Raw genomic sequence first — 22,657 nt, forward strand, 5'->3', positions numbered from 1 at the left:
CTGAGTGAGTCTGGATAAAAGATTGCTGTGATAAACTCCAGATCTAGCCACACCAGATAATTTCAGACTCTTCTTTGAAAGATAAGAAACAAAATAATGAGGCATTAACCATTTTGCAACCAGTGCTCAATTATTTGTAGGTTTGTCATTTTATAATTTTTGAAAGATTAAGACATCACAGGTATTAGAAATTAACATATAAGAACTCAGAAAATGAAGGTCTTCTGCCACAACTCAGCAAGGAGTCACTGATCAGGAAGGTCAGAGATTTAAAGCTGCATTTGTGATTTCCTTGAACCATGAGCTGTTTTCCAATCCAGTGAATGTAACAGCTCAGTGGGACTTCCATAAGAGTCAGTTATAATTCTCAAAATGTTAAAAACATAATGCCCAAACAAATAAAATGCATGTATCAGAATTTCATTTACTTAATGAGGGAAACAGCAAGATGCAAAGCTAGTTCAAAAGAAGATTTGGGAACTGACATTTTATATAGTCAGTGAAGAAAAGGAACAATAAAGTGTGTTCAATACATAATAAAAAATTAACTTTTGTTAAATTTGGGGGTATTTACTCTGTACTGGAAAGAAACACAGCATACTTTATCAATTTTATAGGATCATAAACTACACAAGCCCCAAGCAGTTGTTCAAAGCTGCATTCTTCCAGAGTGAGGCAGCTTCACTCACTCAGTTAGCCTTCTTAACAAATGCTCTAGCATGGTCTTTTACAATTATATCATCATTTTTTACCTTATCTTCAAATTTGGATAATTTTATTATCATGCATATTTATTAGCAAGGAGATACAAATCCATCCTATAACTTGTCATCTGAAGTTCAGTGAAGTACCAGTGCTCTGCATTTAGGCACTTTATCCAAAACCTTGCATGAGAGGTTCATTATAGAGGCAGATAGGACAATATTCTGTTGCGGAATTAAGCATTCCTTTCCATTGGCCCAGAAACAGAATCTGCCCCTAGGTGGAAGAACTCAAGAGTCCAGGGTGTACTGCCAAGTGTGACATGTAGATTTGCCAGATCCTTGCGCCCAGGACAGAGGCCTGCACAGCATGTCTAGACCTTTCCCTGGTAGGAACACCATGCACTTCACCAAAGAAAGCATGATGTCTGTCATTTCCTGTGCCTACTAAAGACTCCTCCAGGGTAGATGAGAAAAAGAAAGTTGAAGCTCTAGTTAAAGCTTTTGTTAAGCTCATAGTGTGGACCCCTAAAAATCTTTCAAATATCAACCTATTGCAACTTTTTTATTGTGGCAAAATATACATAACACAAAATTTGTCTTCTTTACCATTTTTAAGTATACAGTTCAGTGACATTAAGTACATTCATGTCTAGTACAGCACTCACCACTCTCCATCTCCAGGACTTCATCATCCTATCCTGTACACATTTCTCCCCACTAATACCAGGCCCTGGTAACCCCTGTTCTGTGTTCTGTCTCTGCATGTTTGACTTCGCAAGGTATCTCATATAAGTAGGGTCATAAAATACTTATTTTTTTATGTCTGGCTCATTCCACTTAGCATGATATCTGTAGGGTCCACCTATGTTATAACAAGTGTCAGAATTATATTCATTTCGGGGGCACCTGGATGGTTCAGTCAGTTGAGCATCTAATTCATGATTTTGGCTCAGACCATGATCTCATGGTTGTGTGATCAAGCCCTGCGTGGGCTCCATGCTGAGTGGGGAGTCTGCTTGAGATTCTCTCTCCCTCTCCTCTTTCCCTCCCCCCAGCCCCAGGTACTTTCCTCTCTAAATAAACAAATAAATCCTTAAAGAATTGTATTCATTTCTTTTAAAAAAGTATTTTTTTAGTTGAGGTATAATTGACGTATAACATGTTAGATGTACAACATAATGATTCAATATTTATTTACATTGTGAAATCATAACCACAAGGTCTAGTTAACATATATCACTTCACATATTTACAAACTTTTTTTTTCCCTGTGATGAGAATTTTGAGATCTGTACTCTTAGATACTTTCAAATAAGTAATTTAATATTTTTTACCTGTAGTTACCATACTGTATCTTGCATCCCTGTGACTTATTTATTATACAGGAAGTTTGTATCTTTTGACCCTCTGATAACTACCAATCTGTTCTCTATGAGTTATGTTTTTGTTTTGTTTTTATTTTTGTTTTCAAAATTCCATATATAAATGAGGTCATGTGGTATTTGTTTTTCTTTATATGACTTATTTCATTTAATATAACACCCTTGATATCCATTCATGTTGTTATAAATGGTATGTATATACAGAGGTTTTCTTTATCTATTCATCCATTAATGAACATTTAGTTTGGTTCCACATCTTGGCTATTGTAAATATGCTGCAGTGAACATGGAGGAATATTTATCTTTTCAAGTTAATATTTTCATTTTTTTCAGATAAGTACACAAAAGTGAAGTTGATAGATTCTATGTTCATTGTATTTCTAATTTTTAGAGGAATCTCTATGCTGTTTTCATGGCACTAATTTACATTCTTGCCAATAGTGCACAAGGGTTGTCTGTTCTCCAAGTCCTCATCAGCACTTGTTATTTCTTTTCTCTTTGAATAATAGTCATGGTAACACATGTGAGGTGGAATCTCCTTGTGGTTTTGATTTGACTTACCCTAGTGATTAGTGATGTTGAGTATCTTTACATGTACCTGCTGGCTATTTGTATGTATTCTTTGGAAAAATGTCTGTTGAGATCTGCTTATTTTAAAATCAGATAGTTTTTTGTTTGTTTGTTTTTGTTTTTTGGGTTTTTGTTTTTGTTTTTTGTTATTGAGTTGCATGAATTCTTTCTCTATTTTGGATATTAACCCCTTATCAGATACATGATTTATAAATATTTTCTCCCTTTTAATAAGTTGCCTTTTCATTTTCTTGATGGTTTCCTTTGCTGCACAGAATCTTTTTAGTTTGAACATGGCTTACTTGTTTATTTTTGCTTGTTTCTTGGATAGGTTTTATTAGGGACTACAAGTCAATATTTTTCTTCTTACTGTAACAAAAGGTTTATATATATGTATCTATCTATATAATTTGTGCATGACAAAAATATAATAACATAATAACTTATTAATTCACAACCCAAGTTAGCTATCAGGAAATGGCAAAATAACTGTATTTTTGAATTTTGCTTATGCAATCACTGATTCCAACTTTGTCTCATCTTATTCAGAGGAAACTACTTGCCAGAATATTGTGTTTATAATTTTGTGGTTACAGTTTTTGTATAAATCTACAAATGGCCAACCATATGCTGTCTAGCTTTGTGATTTGCTCTTTATATGTAGTGGATCATATGGGTTGTTTTCTTCTATGACCAAATAGGCAATGCATCTGTTTTGATGCATGGGACTGTATTTTATTAATTTTCAGTATATTAACATGCTGTAATTTAATCATCCATTTTCCTATTGCTGAAACAAATTATTACCAGCTTTTTCCTATTATAGGTAGAATTGCTTGAGTATATTGGAGATGTTACATTGTACATATAAATTGAATATATATCAAGGAGTACAGTTTATAGGTTTTTACATTCTCAAGTTTACAAGATAATACTAAAATGGTGGTCAAAATGTTTGTACATATTTTTTTATTCTCAAGGAGAGCATTTAAGCATTGTTTTTCATTTATTCTACATCCTCACATGATAATCTTATAACAAATGTAGAAGAAATATATAAAAATGTCAATGCCCTTTAACCAACAACCAACAGGAAAGCATCTGCAGTTAAACAACTTGAGTTTATTGCTTGTTGCAATGGGCGAGAACACATAGCATTGGGACCTGTAGAATGTCTCAGTAAGAGAATGTTAGGAAAAAACCCATTATGGAATTTAGGTTTTGGTTGGGTAATTTGGAGAAGGTACCAAGGGAGTGGGAGCTCATTCTGGATTTCATGCTATCAAAAAATGGGTCAAATATATAAGTGGGCATCTTAATAAATCTCTTCTGTAGGAGGGCAGACCAGAATGAAGATTAAGCTGTAACTGGTAAAGTCGCTTAGTGAGAATCAGAGGTTTGGTTTTTTGTTGTTGTTGTTGTTGTTGTTTTAAGATTTTATTTATTTATTTGACAGAGAGAGAGATCACAAGTAGACAGAGAGGCAGGCAGAGAGAGAAGGGGAGGCAGGCTCCCTGCTGAGCAGAGACCCTGAAGTGGGGCTCAATCCCAGGACCCTGAGATCATGACCTGAGCTGAAGGCAGAGGTTTAACCCACTGAGCCACCCAGGTGCCCCAGATTTGGGTATTTTTTGAATTGCATGGAGAACTTGTTTTTGTCACATTTTCTCATGGTCTCAGAGTTATTTCATTTGATATAGATATTCTGTCACATTGTTATGTTCAACACCAGAATAAAATGACTGAGCTACATGTATTAAGTCAGTCAGTAATAACATCAATTTATCTATGAGCGTCAGATTAGTTCCTGGACATCAGGAACTAATATTTTTTCCTTTTTTTTTTTAAACAAAATCACAAAATCAAGAAAGAGAGAAATAGAAGTATAACGTTATGAGGTTCTTATATTAAATAAGGTGCCTGGGTGGCTCAATGGGTTAAGCCTCTGTCTTTGGCTCAGGTCATGATCTCAGGGTCCTGGGATAGAGCCCCCTGCTCAGGCTCTCTGCTCAGCAGGGAGTCTCCTTTCCCCTCTCTCTCTCTGCCTGCCTTGCTGCCTACTTGTGACCTCTCTGTCAAACAAATAAATAAAATTTTTAATAAAAAATAAACATAAGGTAATATAATATCACTTGACAATAAGGTATGACAAATTAAAGATGTATATAAATCCTAAAGCAACCATTAAAAGAATACAACCCATAAGCCAATAAAGGAGGTAAGATGAGACTGTAAAAAAATACTCAATTTATTTAAAATAAGGTAGGAAAAGATGAAAAATGAAAAAAATAATGGATGGTATGCACATCAAACAAAAATAAAAATAGTGGATTGGAGCTTAGCAATATAAAAAATCAAAATGCAGTAAATGAACTAAATATCTAGATTAAGAGACAGAACTTGTCATATTGTATATTAAAAAAAACAACACCTAACTACATGTTGCCTCATTGAATATAGTAGTAGAAATATTAAAACCTCATTGAATATAGTAGTAGAAAACCTCATTGAATATGGTAGTAGAAAAAATTAAAACTAAAATAATAGAAAAGATAGATATACCATGCTATATCTTTCCAAAAAAATAGGGGTGGTTTTATTAAAATCAAAGTTGAGTTTAAGGAAAAAGAGTAATTAGACAATGACAATAAGATAAATTCTTCAGAGCAAAATAAAACAAAATAAAAAGTCATAAATGTTTTTGAACCAAATAATTAGATTCAAAGTACTTAAGCACAAACTTATAAGACTGAAAGGAGAAATAAGCAAATCCACAATATTACTTATGAATTTCAATACTCCTCTCATGATAGAGCAAAAGAACAAAAAGAATAAAAAGAAAAAACAGTAAGAATAAAAAAATTGAACAGTATTAAATAAATTAATCGAATTGATACTTATGGAACTGAACCGAATACTTATGGAACACTTAACCTAATAACAAAAGAGTGCACACAACTTCTCCAGTAAATAGAAAACCTTTATCAAGAATATTCATCATATTCTATGCCATAAAACAAATCCCAATAAATTCAAAGGGATTCAAATAATACAAAGTAAATTTCTGTGACTTAGAAATCAGTCACTGAAAGATATCTGGAAAATCCACAAATACTTGGAAATTAAGTGGCATTCTAAATAATATATAGGTCAAAAGGTCAAAAATCAAAAGGGAATTTAGAAATATTTTAAACTCAGTGAGAATAAGAACACAACATATCTAATTTTTGGATACAACAAACATGAAGTAAAATTTATAGCAGTAACAACTTAATTAGCATAGGATGAATATTACAAATTGTGTGTGTAGATGATATTACCTTGAGAAACTAGAGAAATAAAAGCAGATGAACCAAAATGTAAACAAATAAAAATAATAATAAAGATCATAGTAGAAATCAATGATACAGAAAACAATGATAAAAAATTAAATGAAAACAAAATTTAGTCCTTTGAGAAATTTAATGAAATTTATTAACCTCTGACCAAATTGATATGAAAAGAGAGAGAAGAAAGACACAAATTAAAAATACCAGCAATGAGTGGTGCCACTTATAGTAGTATCAAACATACAAACTACTTAGAGATAATTCAGGAAAAAAAAATCCAAGAACTGTTCACTGAAAACTACAAAACATTTTAAAGAATTATGAGACCTAAATAAATCATGATATAGACTGTCTTTATGGATCATGAGATTTAATATACTTATTATTTCCCATTTTTCTAAATGATCTTTAGATTTGGTACAATCTCAATCAAAATCCCAGCAGGCTTTTTTGTAAAAATAAATCAACTGAATTCATATTGAAATACAAAGGGCCTATGAGAGGATCTATTGTGAAAAGAGTGATGGTTAATTTTATGTCACCTTGACCAGGCCACAGGGTACCCAGATATTTTGTCAAACATTATTCAGGGTGTTTTCTGTGTTTTTAGATGGGACTGACATTTAAACTGTCAGAATGAGCAAAATGGATTGCTCTCCCTAATGTGGGTGGGCCTCATTCAATCTGTTGAATAGAACAAAATGACTGACCTTTCCCCAAGTAAGAATTTTTCTGGCTGACTGCCTTAGAACTAGGATATTACCGTTTTTCCTGCCTTAGGACTCAAACTGAAATAATGGCTCTTCCTGGATATCAAGCCTACCAAGTTTTGGCTCTCCAGCTTGCTGACTCAACATGTGGATTTTGAGATTGTCAGGATATATATGGAGATTAGATATATATAGAGGTAGATAGATTTATTCTATTATTTCTGTTTATCTGAAGAACACTTACTAATACAATAGCTAAAAGAACTTTCATAAAATGGCAAAGTTGAAAGATGTGTTACAAAGTTCTAGTAATCAATAGAATGTAGTCCTGTCATAAAGATAGAAAAATAGGTCAATATAGAGTTCAGAATTAGACCGTAGTGCAGGGTATAGAGTTCACAACACAACCCATGCATATATGGTCAATTGATATTTGTCAAAAGTGCAAAATACAGTTAAGTGGGCAAAGAACAGTCTTTTCAACCAGAAGAAATATCTAGAAGAAAATATAATAAGAATTTTTTTGTGCATTTTTATTAGGTAAAGATTTCTTTCATAAGACAGAAAAAAACACAATCACTGAAAGAGAAAGAGGATAATTGCTCTAAAAAATTTTAAGAGCTTTTGCTCCTCAAAAGACACTCTTAAGAAAGCAAAAGGCAAACTACAGAGTGCGAGAAAATATTTGCAAATAATGAATTTGATAAAAGGCTTATATTCAGAATATATATCCTCAAAATTCAAAAAACAGAAAACCAAAAAACTGTTTTAAATGAATAGAAGATTTAATCAGTTCAAAGAAGATATATGAATGGCAAATGAGTGCAGGTGTATTTGTTCAAAATCATTAGTCATTAGGGAATGACAATTAAACCACACTGAGGTGCCATTGTATACATTTTAAAATAGTTTAAATTTTAATTAACAAGAACAAAATCCCAAGTGGTGTGAAGATGTAGAACTAACAGAGTGCTCAGGTAGCTAAAACAGTACAACACTTTGTAATAAAAGACAAGGTAACAGTTTGGAGTATTATAAAAGATAAACCTATGATTATCATGCGACTCTGGCATTATATTACTAGAGATTTACTCAAAAGAAATGAAAGACTGTCCATACAAAATTGCTATGCAAAATTTCACAAAGAATTTATTTGTAATAGTCAATATTATAAACAACGTAAGTATTTTTCAAGTGGTGACTTGGTAAACACATTGTGGTATGTCTGTATGATGCAAGACTACTTAGACATAAAAGAGTTTTAAAAAATGGGTACATGCAGCAACAATCAACCTCAAAATAGTTAAGCTGAGTAAAAGAAACTAAACAAACAAAAAGATGACATACTAATGATTCCACTTGTATAACATTATGGGAAATGCAAACTAATCTATAATGATAGAAGATAAAACTGTGAAGACTGAGTACTGTGGTGGAGAGTTGGAAGGGTGATCATGGAGAGGAAGAATGATTGGATGGATGTAGGAATCCCAAAGTGACACGGGGGAACTTTTGTAGGTGATGGGTGGCTTCAGTTTCTTCATTGTGATGGTGGTTTCATACATTTGTTAATATATCAAACTAACCAAAATGTACACTTTATGTTTTTATTTTTTAAAAGAGTTTTTTGTTTTGGGAGAGAGTACATACAAGCAGGGGTGGAGGACATAAGGAGAGAGAGAGTCTTAACTACGTAGGCAGAATCCCAGGACACTGACATCATAACCTGAGCTGAAACAAAGGGTTGGCCACTCAGCTGACTGAGCCACCCAGGGGACCCCAAATTGTATACTTTATATATGCATGTTAACTCCACAGTAAAGCCATTTACAAATCTTATATGACCAGTTAAAGAGGGCATTCTAGATGACTAATAGAATAAAGCATCCTTTTGGGTGCTTGGGTGGCTCAGTGGGTTCAGCCTCTGCCTTTGGCTCAGGTCATGATCTCAGGGTCCAGGGATTGAGCCCTGCATTGGGCTCTCTGCTCAGCGGGGAGCCTGCTTCCCCCTCTCTCTGCCTGCCTCTCTGCCTACTTGTTATTTCTCTCTCTGTCAAATAAATAAGTAAAATCTTTTTAAAAAATTGTTCAAAAAAAAAATAAAGCATCCTTTATATATGTACTAGCATTAGGTATTTTTCCAATTCTCTCAATCACTCACTAGCTTTGCATTTTGACTTTGTCTGCCTCTGGTACTAATGAGCAATTTCCTTTAGAATTATAAGGCCATAGACTACTTTTTCCCAGCTTCTTTGAGGCATAAATAACAAAATTGTATATATTTAAAATGTACCAAAAAATGAAATAGAAATAAAACAAGAGATACAACTTGATTTGAGACACACACATGTATATACATACACACACATATATTCACATATTGTGAAATGATCACCACAATATTGTTAATTAACACATCCATTACCTCATGTAGTTACCTTGTATATGTGGATGGTGAGAATGCCTCAGATTCTTATATGCTGTGCTAAGCTGTTGCCCTGGGGCAGGCAACACCATCTTTTGCATTCATTCATCCTTCTAACTTAGTTTCTGATTTCTAGAAACATCTTGTTTGGGGGTGTTGTTTCTTTGTTTCTCTAGGTTGTTTCTTTTCTAAGTACTTAAAAGCTTGGCAATACATTTATAATGTATTTGTTTATTCAACCCCTAGATGTTTTGTTCATAATATCTAAAATCCTATCCTATTCTAACCAAATAAGATATCATAGGTAGATTTGAGTGTGTGTATGTGTAAAAGATTCATACATGTTGGGGATCTGGGTGGCTCAGTTGGTTAAGAGGCCGACTTTGAATTTCAGCTCAGATCTTGATCCCAAGGTCCTGGGATCCAGCCTGGTGTCCGGCTTCACACTCATGGGGTGTCAGTTTGAGAATTCTCCCTCCCTCTACCCCTCCCCCCAGTCTCCTACTCTCTCTCTTTCAAATAAATAAGTCTTTGGGGAAAAAAAATCATGTGTGTTGATGTGATTCTGCTGGAACCCTGGAAGAACAGGGAAGAAATCTTTGATATAATCTATACATTCATAAAAATTTCAAAACAACAAATTATTCAGATATGAAAACATTTCCTAACTAGGAAATAATAGGAGAGATTATGCCTGTCTTAGGCATATTTTTGTTTCTTTTTGAGTGAAGGATGGGAATCCCCAGAAGTTGCTACAGAAGAGTAGAGCAGATCATTATGGATTATAAATTGGAGGGGAGGAGGGAGAGAGAGAAAAAACAAGATTAAGAACCAGGAATTTGTGAAAGAGCAGATTATCTAGAAAAAGAGACAAGAATCTGAATCATGACCTTCAGTACACACAGAATCAGATATGAAACTTAATTTTCTTTCTGTAAATTGTCAATGGTAATTGTACTTAATCCATAATTTGGTCATGATAAGACAGGGACTTTCAAATGTTTGGCTAATGCCCTACTGTAAAATGCATATGAGATCAAGAAAAAGTAAGCACTTGCAAACACTTGCAAATACAGACAAACAGAATTGAAACAAAAGTTACACAGAATAATGCTTAATCTTTCTAAAAGTGATGAACTCTGACATGTATATTCTATTCTATCCTATTCTACTAAAATATGTGGTTTCAGACACACTAAGATGACTCCATGGTATACCAAGGGATCATGAAACATAGTTTTTAAAATGCAAAAACAATGTTCATGAAACACTGACCAGTTATTTTATTCCAAGCAATTTAAAAAATATGTGTTATTTTTTTTTTTGACAGAGGATAAGCAGGGGGAGCAGCAGGCACAGGGAGAAGTGGGCTCCCTATTGAGCAAGGAGCCTGATATGGTATTCAATCCCAGGACCCTGAGATCATGACCTAGTTTGAGACACCCAGGTGTCTCAAGCAATTAAAACAAAACAAAGCAAAACACCTTTTAATGTTTTTGTTGTACAGTATTCTATTTTTCATTCTTTTACTTTCATTTATTTTTTAATGGTTGTTGATCTTGATGTCCATATTCAGTAGCCATTGTATAAACATTTAATTTCTCTGTATTTTCTTTTAAAAGTTATAGTTCCAATACTTTAAATCATGACCAAAACAACAAAATGCTATTTCTGAAAATTGTACTTGATAAAACCCTAAACAATCTATTTTCAAAAAATGTTTACAAAATTTCAGAAGAATCATTTTAGTGGCTAAGTATATAAACTATATCCTCATCTTGCTATATTTCAAATTTTAACTCAACTCTTGCTTTGAGATACAAAATTGATTTTTTTTGGAAAAAAAAGTTATTGACTTTGTCATTCATTGGGTAACTATCTATTGAGTATAATGAGTTAGATTCTGTTTTAAATGCTTAAGAGAAAATACAAAATCTTCTCAGTGATACAGAGAAGTTTATAATCTATTTGGTTTTATTCCTAAAATGGCTCCAAACATTCATTACAGAATTGTTTTTGTAGAACAAGATATATTTTACATTTTCCTGTGTTTCCAAAATGCCCATGATTATGAATTATAAACAAGCCTTTAATAGACTTATAGGAGTTCAGCTGAAAAAAGGCTCACACTACAGTTATCTTAATATACAGAACATATTTATACAAAATTAATATATAGAACGTATTTATACAAAATTCTTTGACAACTTCTATGCCTAATATAATTATACCTTTAAATTACATGGGTGTGGAGATATAGGATAAGCATGAAAAGCCTTCATATTATTTGCATAGGCTCATTACTACCTTAAATTCTAATTTAAAATATTATGCATTATTTTTCTGAGTAAAAATAAATATATATCCACACAAGAGTGTTTAAAAAATTTAAAGATGCCAAAAGGAAGTCTCTTATGAAAACAGCCAGTAGGGGTCCCTGGGTGGTGCCATTGGTTAAGAGTCTGACTCTTGGTTTCAGCTCAGGTCTTGATCTCAGGGTCCTGGGATTGAGCCTTGCATCAGGCTCCACACTCAGTAAAGAATCTGCTTGACATTCTCTCTCCCTCTGCCCCTCTCCTTCATGCTCTCTCTCTCTCAAATACATAAAAATCTAAACAAACAAACAAACAAACAAAAAACAAAAACAAAAAGCAAAAGTAGAAGAAAGGAAATAATCAGTGTGATAAGTCCTGCTAATAAGACCTTATCAATGTACCATAATTTATTCATGCAGCTCAGTATTATTTGAGTTCTTTTCTATTTTAGTTATGTGCATTCTAAACCATCACATACTAAACTTGTTTGATTGAATATATTAATTTTCCTCACCTTGATAAATTATCCTACAAAACAGTTGTGTACATTAATTACTCCAAACACGTAGCATGAAAGGGCATTTTTCAAACATAGGTGAACATTTAATGCTCTCTCTCTGACTGTTTGATAGGCTGACTTTTTTATTTATTTAATTCACATTTCGTTGATTGCTATAAAATTACCTGTATTTCAAAGTATATTTGTCATTTTTAGTTCTTTTAGTTGTCTTTTTCCTTTGCCCATTTGAGTTGTTTGTTGTTGCTTTTTTTTTTTTTTTTTTGCTTTTATGTCATTGCTTTCATTGATGAATGTAAAATTTGAGCAAATTTACTATACTTATTGTACATGAATTTCAAAATTATCCACTTTGAGTATTAAAAAGACTGGGTGCTTCATATTATAAAAGTTCTATTAAGTATCTGAATAAAACTTAAATGAAGATATCATGATGTCACAACATCATACACTTCCTAATATTTAAAGTACTTATAACTGAGGGAAGAAAATAAGATTTTTTTTTTTTTGCATTTAACTTTTACTTTCTATGTTGAATTACTAAACAGATTTTTTAAAATCTTAATTACTATTTGTGGAAGCAAACCTTAGCAACTGGCTATTTTTTGCAACCTCATACCATTTGAATATGTCTTATTTATATCTGTCTCCACAGTTCCTAAAACACAAGATATGCTGTAGGAGCATAGTAACCTTGAATTGCTGGGCAGTTTTAAAAACTTATCAAGATAAATATGATTTTTAATTTAAATGTTACTAAATCTTAAGAAAGCAATAATATAACTAATGTTTTCAGACAGAATCAATAAAAAATCTATATACATTGTTAATAAATATAAAGTTTCCATGACTGTTTTAATGTAGTTTTCTTTAAAAATAATTGATCCCATTGGACAAGGAACTCTTCTGGAACCAGGACCGTGTCTTTTTCATCTTTACTCTGTCTTTTTCATCTTTATATCTCCACCATTTAACACAGCTCCCAGAACACAGAATACACTCAATAAAAGTGGTTTGAACAACTGAATCATTAAGGTCCAAAAATATATTAAATACAGGATAAATGATGATTTAGAAACAGTATATATTAGGAATCTATGACCATCAATTATCACCAACTATTTTATTTTGAAAGTCCACTTCTAAATATGAGTCATAGGTAATATAGAAGACATTTTATTAATGAGTTTAAATTTTTTTTAATTTTGAAAATATTTGTCAACTTTTTGAGACAACTAAAATAACCTAGAGTACTACAACGATACAAATGAAAGAAAATTATCTAGAGTTATTAAGAGAAAAAAACCTAAATTTATCAGGGAAGATATTAATTAACTATGTTTTTCTGTTGCTGTTATTTTAAATTAGACTTCAACAACCCACAAAAATAAATTCTTATTATATGGTATGTATTCAATATTTTTATATTCATAGGCCTTTATAGTTGATAGGAGGTTTAATTATATCCATATTCTACATACAATTATGAATCCTTTTTTCACAAAATAAAATAAGTTTTTCTGAAGTATTTTCACTTGTATTTTGTGGCAAAATACACTTGGCAACTGTCGCCAAACTGTGGAAAGAACCAAGATGCCCTTCAACGGACGAATGGTTAAGGAAGATGTGGTCCATATACACTATGGAATATTATGTCTCCATCAGAAAGGATAAATACCCAACTTTTGTAGCAACATGGATGGGACTGGAAGAGATTATGCTGAGTGAAATAAGTCAAGCAGAGAGAGTCAGTTATCATATGGTTTCACTTATTTGTGGAGCATAACAAAGGGGACATGGAGGACAAGGGGAGATGGAGAGGAGAAGGGAGTTGAGGGAAATTGGAAGGGGAGGTGAACCATGAGAGACTATGGACTCTGTAAAATAACAAGAGGGTTTTGAAGGGGTGGGGAGTGGGAGGTTGGGGGAACCAGGTGGTGGGTATTATGGAGGGCACAGATTGTAAGGAGCACTGGGTGTGGTACAAAAACAATGAATACTGTTACACTGAAATGAAATAAATAATTTAAAAAATATATAGTAAAAGTAAAAAAAAAATGTGGCAAAGTATTCCAACAATGGCAAAGAATTCCAACAAAAAGATTTTCTATGACTTATTTAACTATTTTTAATGAATTTTGGCAATTTTTGCACATTATAGAAAACATTATTATTGAGACTCTGTTTGCTCATTTATATTGTGAAGTTAGTCGTATAAGAGCTGCAGGATTTTCAATGGGAGGAAAATCAGATAACTTATGTAAAGCATTGAGCAGAATGCTTGGCATATTATTTTTTATTTTTTCAAAGATTTTTATTTATTTATTTGACACACAGAGAGAGATCACAAGTAGGCAGAGAGGCAGGCAGAAAGAGAGGGGGGAGCAGGCTCCCTGCTGACCAGAGAGCCTGATACAGGACTCAATCCCAGGACCCTGAGATCATGACCTGAGCCAAAGACAGAGGCTTAACCCACTGAGTCACCCAGGAACACCTGACATATGATTTGTAATGAATAAATGTATTGGTTATAAACAACATTACTCTGAATAGTGATATTTTATTAGTTTAGATCCAGACTAAAATGAAATAGTGATGATATTAAATGATACTTCATTCTTTATTAAATGCTTATGCACCAATACAGATGCAGGAGGGCTATCTAGATTAGATACATAATTCTGCTTCATGAGGTCATTTAAGGTCAATGTTGATTATTTCTTCTTCTTCTCTTCTCATTATCATTATCTTTACTACTATTAATATTTTATTAATTTTTTGCTTTCCCATTTATTAAGGTATTAATATCCACTTGACTAAAGCAGATGAGGCTCACCAAGAGACAGTAATTTTGTTCTGCCGTTCACACACACACACACACAAAAGTCACAATAAAAAGTGAAGGATCAGTATCTTCTTTCTAAAGACTTGCTCTCAGAAATGGAATGCAACACTTCCAATTAAATCCTGTTGGCCAGAAGTTAGTCACATGGTCATATCATCCCTAGTGGCAAGGGATGCTGGAAAATGTAGTCTCTGGCTATATGCCCAGAATTTGGAACATTCTTCCTGAGAAGGAAAAGATAAGTGAGATTAAGGACCGGTCATCTGAACACCCTTCATGCCCATAAATACACTTCTTGGAATACATGGAATATTTCATTTCCTCCAAAAGGAGATAATTTTAAAGTGACACCATAGACTCTATATCCAGGTCTAAACTCAAGATTTCTGGGAAATATATAGATGTGCAATGCTCTACCAAGTCCATATATTTTCATTTTTCTATGACCTATAAACTAAAACATAGTTTTCTTGCCTACACATACTACAACTGATACATACTAATGTAGTAGCTAGTGTCAATAAAAAATCCCATTCTAGAAATGAGGATGGAGAGGACAGTAATTTTTCTATAGAAGTTATTAAATTCCACAGGGCAGGGATTATAAAATTCTCTGACCTGATATAGGGGCTTCTCTTTTGTCATTATCATTATTATTATAAATATTATTGAACCAAAAAAAAAAAAAAGACAAAACTGTCCACTAATCTTTCCAGGTTTTAACTTTGCCATCTAGGAGTTTCTGACTTTCCCATTATCATGCATGGTTGCATCAAATGACATTGGGGTATATATAACATTTTTTTAATATAATTTTTTATTTTTTATAAACATATATTTTTAACCCCAGGGGTACAGATCTGTGAATCACCAGGTTTACACACTTCACAGCACTCACCAAAGCACATACCCTCCCCAATGTCCATAATCCCACCCCCTTCTCCCAAACCCCCTCCCCCCAGCAACCCTCAGTTTGTTTTGTGAGATTAAGAGTCACTTATGGTTTGTCTCCCTCCCAATCCCATCTTGTTTCATTGATTCTTCTCCTACCCACTTAAGCCCCCATGTTGCATCACCACTTCCTCATATCAGGGAGATCATATGATAGTTGTCTTTCTCTGCTTGACTTATTTCGCTAAGCATGATACGCTCTAGTTCCATCCATGTTGTCGCAAATGGCAAGATTTCATTTCTTTTGATGGCTGCATAGTATTCCATTATGTATATATACCACATCTTCTTGATCCATTCATCTGTTGATGGACATCTAGGTTCTTTCCATAGTTTGGCTATTGTGGACATTGCTGCTATAAACATTCGAGTACACGTGCCCCTTTGGATCACTACGTTTGTATCTTTAGGGTAAATACCCAATAGTGCAATTTCTGGGTCATAGGGCAGTTCTATTTTCAACATTTTGAGGACCTCCATGCTGTTTTCCAGAGAGGTTGCACCAGCTTGCATTCCCACCAACAGTGTAGGAGGGTTCCCCTTTCTCCGCATCCTCGCCAGCTCAAATAAAAAGCTGTCATCATCAAGACAGCATGGTACTGGCACAAAAACAGACACATAGATCAATGGAACAGAATAGAGAGCCCAGAAATAGACCCTCAACTCTATGGTCAACTAATCTTCGACAAAGCACGTAAGAATGTCCAATGGAAAAAAGACAGCCTCTTCAATAAATCGTGCTGGGAAAATTGGACAGCCACATGCAGAAAAACGAAATTGGACCACTTCCTTACACCACACACAAAAATAGACTCAAAATGTATATAACATTTTTTTAAAGATTTTATTATTTATTTATTTATTTAGAGTGAGTGAGTGAGTGGGGAGAGGGGCAGAGAGAGAGAGGGAGAGGATCTCAAGCAGACCACACTGAGTGCAGAGCCCAATAAGGGGCTCAGTCCCATGACCCTGAGATAATGACCTGAGCTAAAATCAAGAATTGGTCATTTAAGCTACTGAACCACCCAGACACTGCTGGAGGATGGATCCTCATCTTCAGAGCACAGCTTCTATAGCCTGTTACTTAGTGCAAAAGTTATGAGCCCAGAGATTTCAAATTGCTTTAGGAGATGAATTGAGGGTATTAGGGTTGTTGGTTTTTTTGGCAATATATTTACTCGAAAAGTTTAGGTTTCTGGACCATTCACTGTCAGTCCTAACTGTAATTCACTGAAACTAAAATTCTCATTTACAGGGCTTTATAATATAAAGTAACTCTTTTATTTACTTTTTCTCCTCTTTTTAGCTCATGCTCTTCTCTTTCAATTTAATGAAACCTTGTGGCCATTTACACACTAAATTTGACCAAAAAGGATATATTGTTTGGGCTGGATCCCACTGTCTTATGGAGAACACTTCACAGGAGGTTCTTAAGAAAATCTCTGAGTTTATCTCCTTATCTGTGTCTGTTGGAAAAATAAGTGTTTCCTCTCAATTTTGCAGGGCTTAGATTCTGGTTCCTGATAAATTTAGACTGCAGGCAGCTGACAGACTCTCTTAGCAGAGCCAGGCAAAGGTTTGTTGGGCAAACATGAAACTGCTTGAGGTTTTAATGACTGCTGTTTTTGAAAATTATAGGCTACTTAATTGTAGACTGTCATTTAGCTTGGGTTCGTCAGATATTTCCTTATAAGTAGATTAATCCTATGTACCTTTGGCATAACTTTTGTAGTAGCCTTCTAAGGCTACCATAAAGAAGTGCCACAGGCTGGGTAGCATAAACAAAAATTAAATTTCTCACAATTCTGGAAGCTAGTATTCTGAGATTAACATGTCAGCAGTGTTGATTTCTTCCATGGTTTATCTCCTTGGCTTGGAGATGGGTATCTTCTCTCTTTCTTTGCATGGTCTTACCTCCATTATGGGTAAATATTAAGGGGAGGAGACTTTTATACCATGTATATATTTGTAACTCTTCTCACTCACCATAAAAAAAAACGTATTCTCCACCATGTTTAATATACTGAGTGGTTTATTTTCTCTCCCTGTGTTCATCAGTCTTCATCCTCCTGGGTTCAGGGCCCGAACCATGTGAGGAGGAAGTTCCATGGAGGCACAGCTGAGACAGAGGAACCCAAAGACAGATAAAAATAATGTCCATGAATAGTGATGGTCTGATGAGAGGAGTCAGTCTGAGCAGAATTAAGAGGGCTGCCATGTGTAGGGGCATCCTGGTGTCTACTGTCAGAACTAGAATGGGTGAGAAGGGCATTAACATATGATAGTGGCCCAGAATAGGGCCCTAAGCCCATTGAAAGAAGAGATCATCCATATGAGAGAGCAGCAATGGCATGGGGTGACAGAACAAAAGTGTGGTGAAGAGGGTGTCCACGGCTTTGGGGAGGTCCTAGTGTAGAGTTGAAGAGCTGAAGCTGAGTGAGGACAGCATTCATGCTGGGGGTGTCCTTAGTGAGGTTTTTGGAATCCTGCCAGGGTGATTGAAGGCAGTTGTACGGGGTGTGTGGTGGGTTGTAGATACAATCCAGCATGGGATGTTAGAGCCCAAGAAGGTGAAAAGGGTAGTTGCAACAGAGACCATGACCTATATAGCTTTAAATATTTACTATCTTACCCTTTAGAGCAAAAATGTGATGACCCCTGATTTACAGAAAAAAGTCTAAAGTCTATAGTCTTAAGCTTTTACCAGTCTTTAAAGACAGTACGTAACAGTTTTTCAACTTTCTTAAAGATAGTCATGTTTTCCTACATGTCCATGTGATAAACACAATTTTTTGAAATCCAGCTTAATTATTACTTACTCTGCGAAGCAATTGTTTATTACCTCTGGCCCCTAGTAGAGAAATGTCCTACTTTGTTTGTGATAATATTTTTTACCTATTCCTCTACAACTCCTCTTCCCACATGTCACAGTTTTGTGTAAGGTCTGTATACATGTATGTGAATGTGTGTAGGGTAAGGTACAGACATATATATGTATTTATGTACACATTAATATTATTGTATGTGTACCATACCTTAGACTGTGAGATACATGAGAGAGAGTTAAAGTTCTACAAGAAATTTTTCTCTGCCGTATGCAATGAATGATTGACAAATACATGAGGCAATATAGCAACATCTAAAATTACTGATATCATTGAGGGAAAATATGATCTACACAATGTCATGTTTCATCTGCCTGAGTCCTGCCTATGTTTTTTTAATATTTTACACATTTTTCTGGTCATTTTTTTTCTAATGAAAACATTTTTCCATTAATATCCTCTCTTCCTTCATAATATGACCTGACTGTAATTCAAACTTAACTTAATGACTCCACAGTCTCATTAACAATCTGTATCTTTTTACTGTATGATATTATTCCAGGCTAACTTTTTTACTTTTTTTTTCTTCTTTCAGTCTCAGGACTGTCAGCTAGCATCCTTTTACCTCTCCTAACATCCTTTTTCTAGTTTTCTCTTCTGATCTGCTGTATGCTGATACCTAGTAACTAATTTTAAGAGTTATATATTAAATGAGAATTAATGAGACACTGAGTAGGAAATAATACAGTGGCTGTATTCCTTTAATAAATTTCATGGCAAAATTATATATATTCTGAGGCATTCTGTTATTTGCTACTAGGTTTATGATTATTCCTAAATATCAAAATTTTATTGCTAAACATCTAACCTTGAGACTTACATGTACATTTTGTGTTGAATTCAAAACGTTAGGGTTTTTTTAATGACACATATTTCTCTGCACTTTAAAATTCATTTAGAAGAGATATTTCAAGTAGTTTATGTAATATTTGCAGATATTGAGTTAACTTTGCATTCAGAAGGTTAACACTGAAATATGTATAATTATTATCCCACTACCAACCCTAATATTGTGTTTATACTATGCATTAGTGACTCAGAAAGCAAATGCTTGTGTGCCAAATATTCTTGCTCTCCCATCCCTGCTTCAAAATGTCATGTCTTTCAGCTGTTCAAGTTCCAGCTGCCAAAAATCAATGGGTTTGCATCTGCTGGTTCCATTTTGTTGTTCTAAATAAAAATCCATTGCCAACTGGAAGCTTAATTAACAACAACTTATCTATATAATATTGCTTCTGATAATAATAATAACAAATATTTACTGGGTGCATGAAACATCTAAAATTATATTTTTCTATTTATACTTTTCAAATAGTGAAAAGAAAGTAAAAAAGTTTGGTTTTTAAAAACTCTAATAAAGAAATCTGTCATATATATGCATATATTATATGTATATATATATAATACATATTATATAGGTATAGCACATAGTATATCCATCCATATAGCCATCCATCTATCTATAATGCTGCTGCATTTATTGAGGGGCTTAATCACAGGTTAGTTTTTATGGCAGTAAAGCAAAGTCCTAAATTTAGCAGTGTAGAGGCAGAAGTAGAATTAACTGAAGGAATGGTATTTCTGTCACTACAAACTCACATTTATATAACATCAATATAAACTCAACATTTTGTAAACCTTTTTGAGATTTCCTTGCAATATAGCTAAAGTTTCACCATGTAGAGAAGTGGAAACTGTATTAAATTCTGTGATTAAAAGTTTTCACACTAGAACCAGTACTTAAAATTTCTAGTGTATCCTTTTACTGAAGTGCTTTCACAAGCCTTAATTTTCACCAAAACCAAGTGTTATATTCTATTTATAATGATTTAAAATTGTCAATTTTTAAGATGCCAGAAATTTCCACATTAAAATTAAAGTTGGCTATAGGTAAATTGATTGGTAGAATGATGAAGTTAGATATAAGGGAAGAATACATAAACATACATGTGTATTTTTCATCATTTCTGTGATGCAAGGAAAAAGATTGAATTCTGAGCTGAAATTTAGGCCTATAAAAAAAATGGATCTAGTCCACATTTATAAATTAAGGCTCTTATGATGTCTTTAGTAATCTACTTCAGCTATCATTTTTCCCAATGGATAAAGCTTATATTAGATATATCTCTCCTGCCTGACACCAGAAAGGATTAAAATGAAAAGTAAGAACAATTTGGAACTAGGGGTAGCAATTTTTCCACACAAAACATGAATTCTAATTAAGATATTGTTTTCTTCTTCTCTCAAACTCTTTGCACTACTTATGCAATAGGTATCTATCAACCACTATTAGCCAGAAATTTTCTCCAAGCAAGACGTAAGAACTTATGTTAAAGAAACAATTTAGAAGTAAAAGTATTCCAGCAGGATTAACAGGAAGAGACCTAGACACACAGACATTTACATTTCCATCTAAAAGGCTTTGCATATACTAATTTCATTGCAGTAAAGCTGAAGATGACCTGTGTAAGAGGTCAGATTATTCCAGCATATAAGTGAAGTAGCCTTGAACACCTCACCATGCTGAACAATATGAATCTTGCTCACTTATTTATGATTTATTCTTATTAATGATTGCAAAGTCAGCATATTAGTCAAGCTTCAACTAAGATGTATTCAAGAAAATAAATTTATTAGAAAAAGTATAGATAATATTTATGAATAGCGCTTGAAAATTAGAGAATGTTTTAAATGCCACATTTTAAAAAAATAGACTTATTGCTGTCCTTTGTTTTGTAATTGATGATAGGGCCCTGTATAATGATTATATTCATTCTATCTGTTTTCTTTCAAGGTAACAATGTTTGGATAAATTTCAATTTTATTCACAATATAATAACATAGATCTAAACTTGAAATACTATGTATTCATAAAACATGTTTTAATTTTTCTTTGCCAAAGGAAGATTTTTCCCCACACGCAATTTGGTTTTCCAACTGAACAGCTTTTCCTAGATTTTATTGCTGCCTACAATGATACCAAGTAACAATGCCCTGAATATAGCATCTGTATAGTTATGTATTTCCAGTAACTGACCACATAATAACCATCACTGGTTCACTACAACATTTCAAAATTGTGATTATTATCTGCTTAGTTGTATCTCCCAACCCTACTCTCTCTCTCTCTCTCTCTTTTGAGCACACAATTCTGTGGCTACTATTGTCAAGGGTCTATTTTGAGGCATGTCATCAATTCTAGTGTTGTTGCCAGAAAATAGTTGGCGAGATTCTATTATGGAATTTTATAATTTTGGTTTCTTTATATTTTAGAGCAGTCCAGTAACTTTTCAGAGAAATAGATTCTGAATCATTATCCTTATTCATAGATAATTCCCCAGCCATTATGTCTAGTTTTGGTATAGTCATATATTCTTTAGTCATCAAAACACCTTAGAAACATTCCTGGTTGATCAGGCACTTTAGGACAAAAAGCATGATCTCCCTGATATGAAGAAGTGGTGATGCAACATGGGGGCTTAAGTGGGTAGGAGAAGAAGAAACAAGATGGGATTGGGAGGGAGACAAACCATAAGTGACTCTTAATCTCACAAAACAAACTGAGGGTTGCTGGGGGTAGGGGGTTTGGGAGAGGGGGTGGAATTATGGACATTGGGGAGGGTATGTGCTTTGGTGAGTGCTGTGAAGTGTGTAACCTGGTGATTCACAGACCTGTACCCCTGGGGATAAAAATATATGTCTATAAAAAATAAAAAAATTAAAAAAAAAAAGCAAGAAGGAACGTGGAGATAAGAAACCCTAGAAATTTGGATGTTTTCCTAGAAGGAGGATGAAATAAATTATAATAGAGGTATCATTTAGCAAGTTGGGTCTCAATGAAGTGAAGTAAATTTTAGAAATACTAAATACATTATCAGTGAAAACAAGTTCCCGACTCAGGAGTTACATGTCCTTCGTTCAAGTTCCTAGAGCTATTTAATGCCTGCATTGGTGGGCACAAACCCTCATGAGTCAAGTGAAAGAAATAACTAACTCAAAGAGGTGTTATGTAGACTAAAATTTA

Source organism: Mustela nigripes, chromosome 13, assembly GCF_022355385.1.
Source record: "Mustela nigripes isolate SB6536 chromosome 13, MUSNIG.SB6536, whole genome shotgun sequence".
Classification (NCBI taxonomy): domain Eukaryota; kingdom Metazoa; phylum Chordata; class Mammalia; order Carnivora; family Mustelidae; genus Mustela; species Mustela nigripes.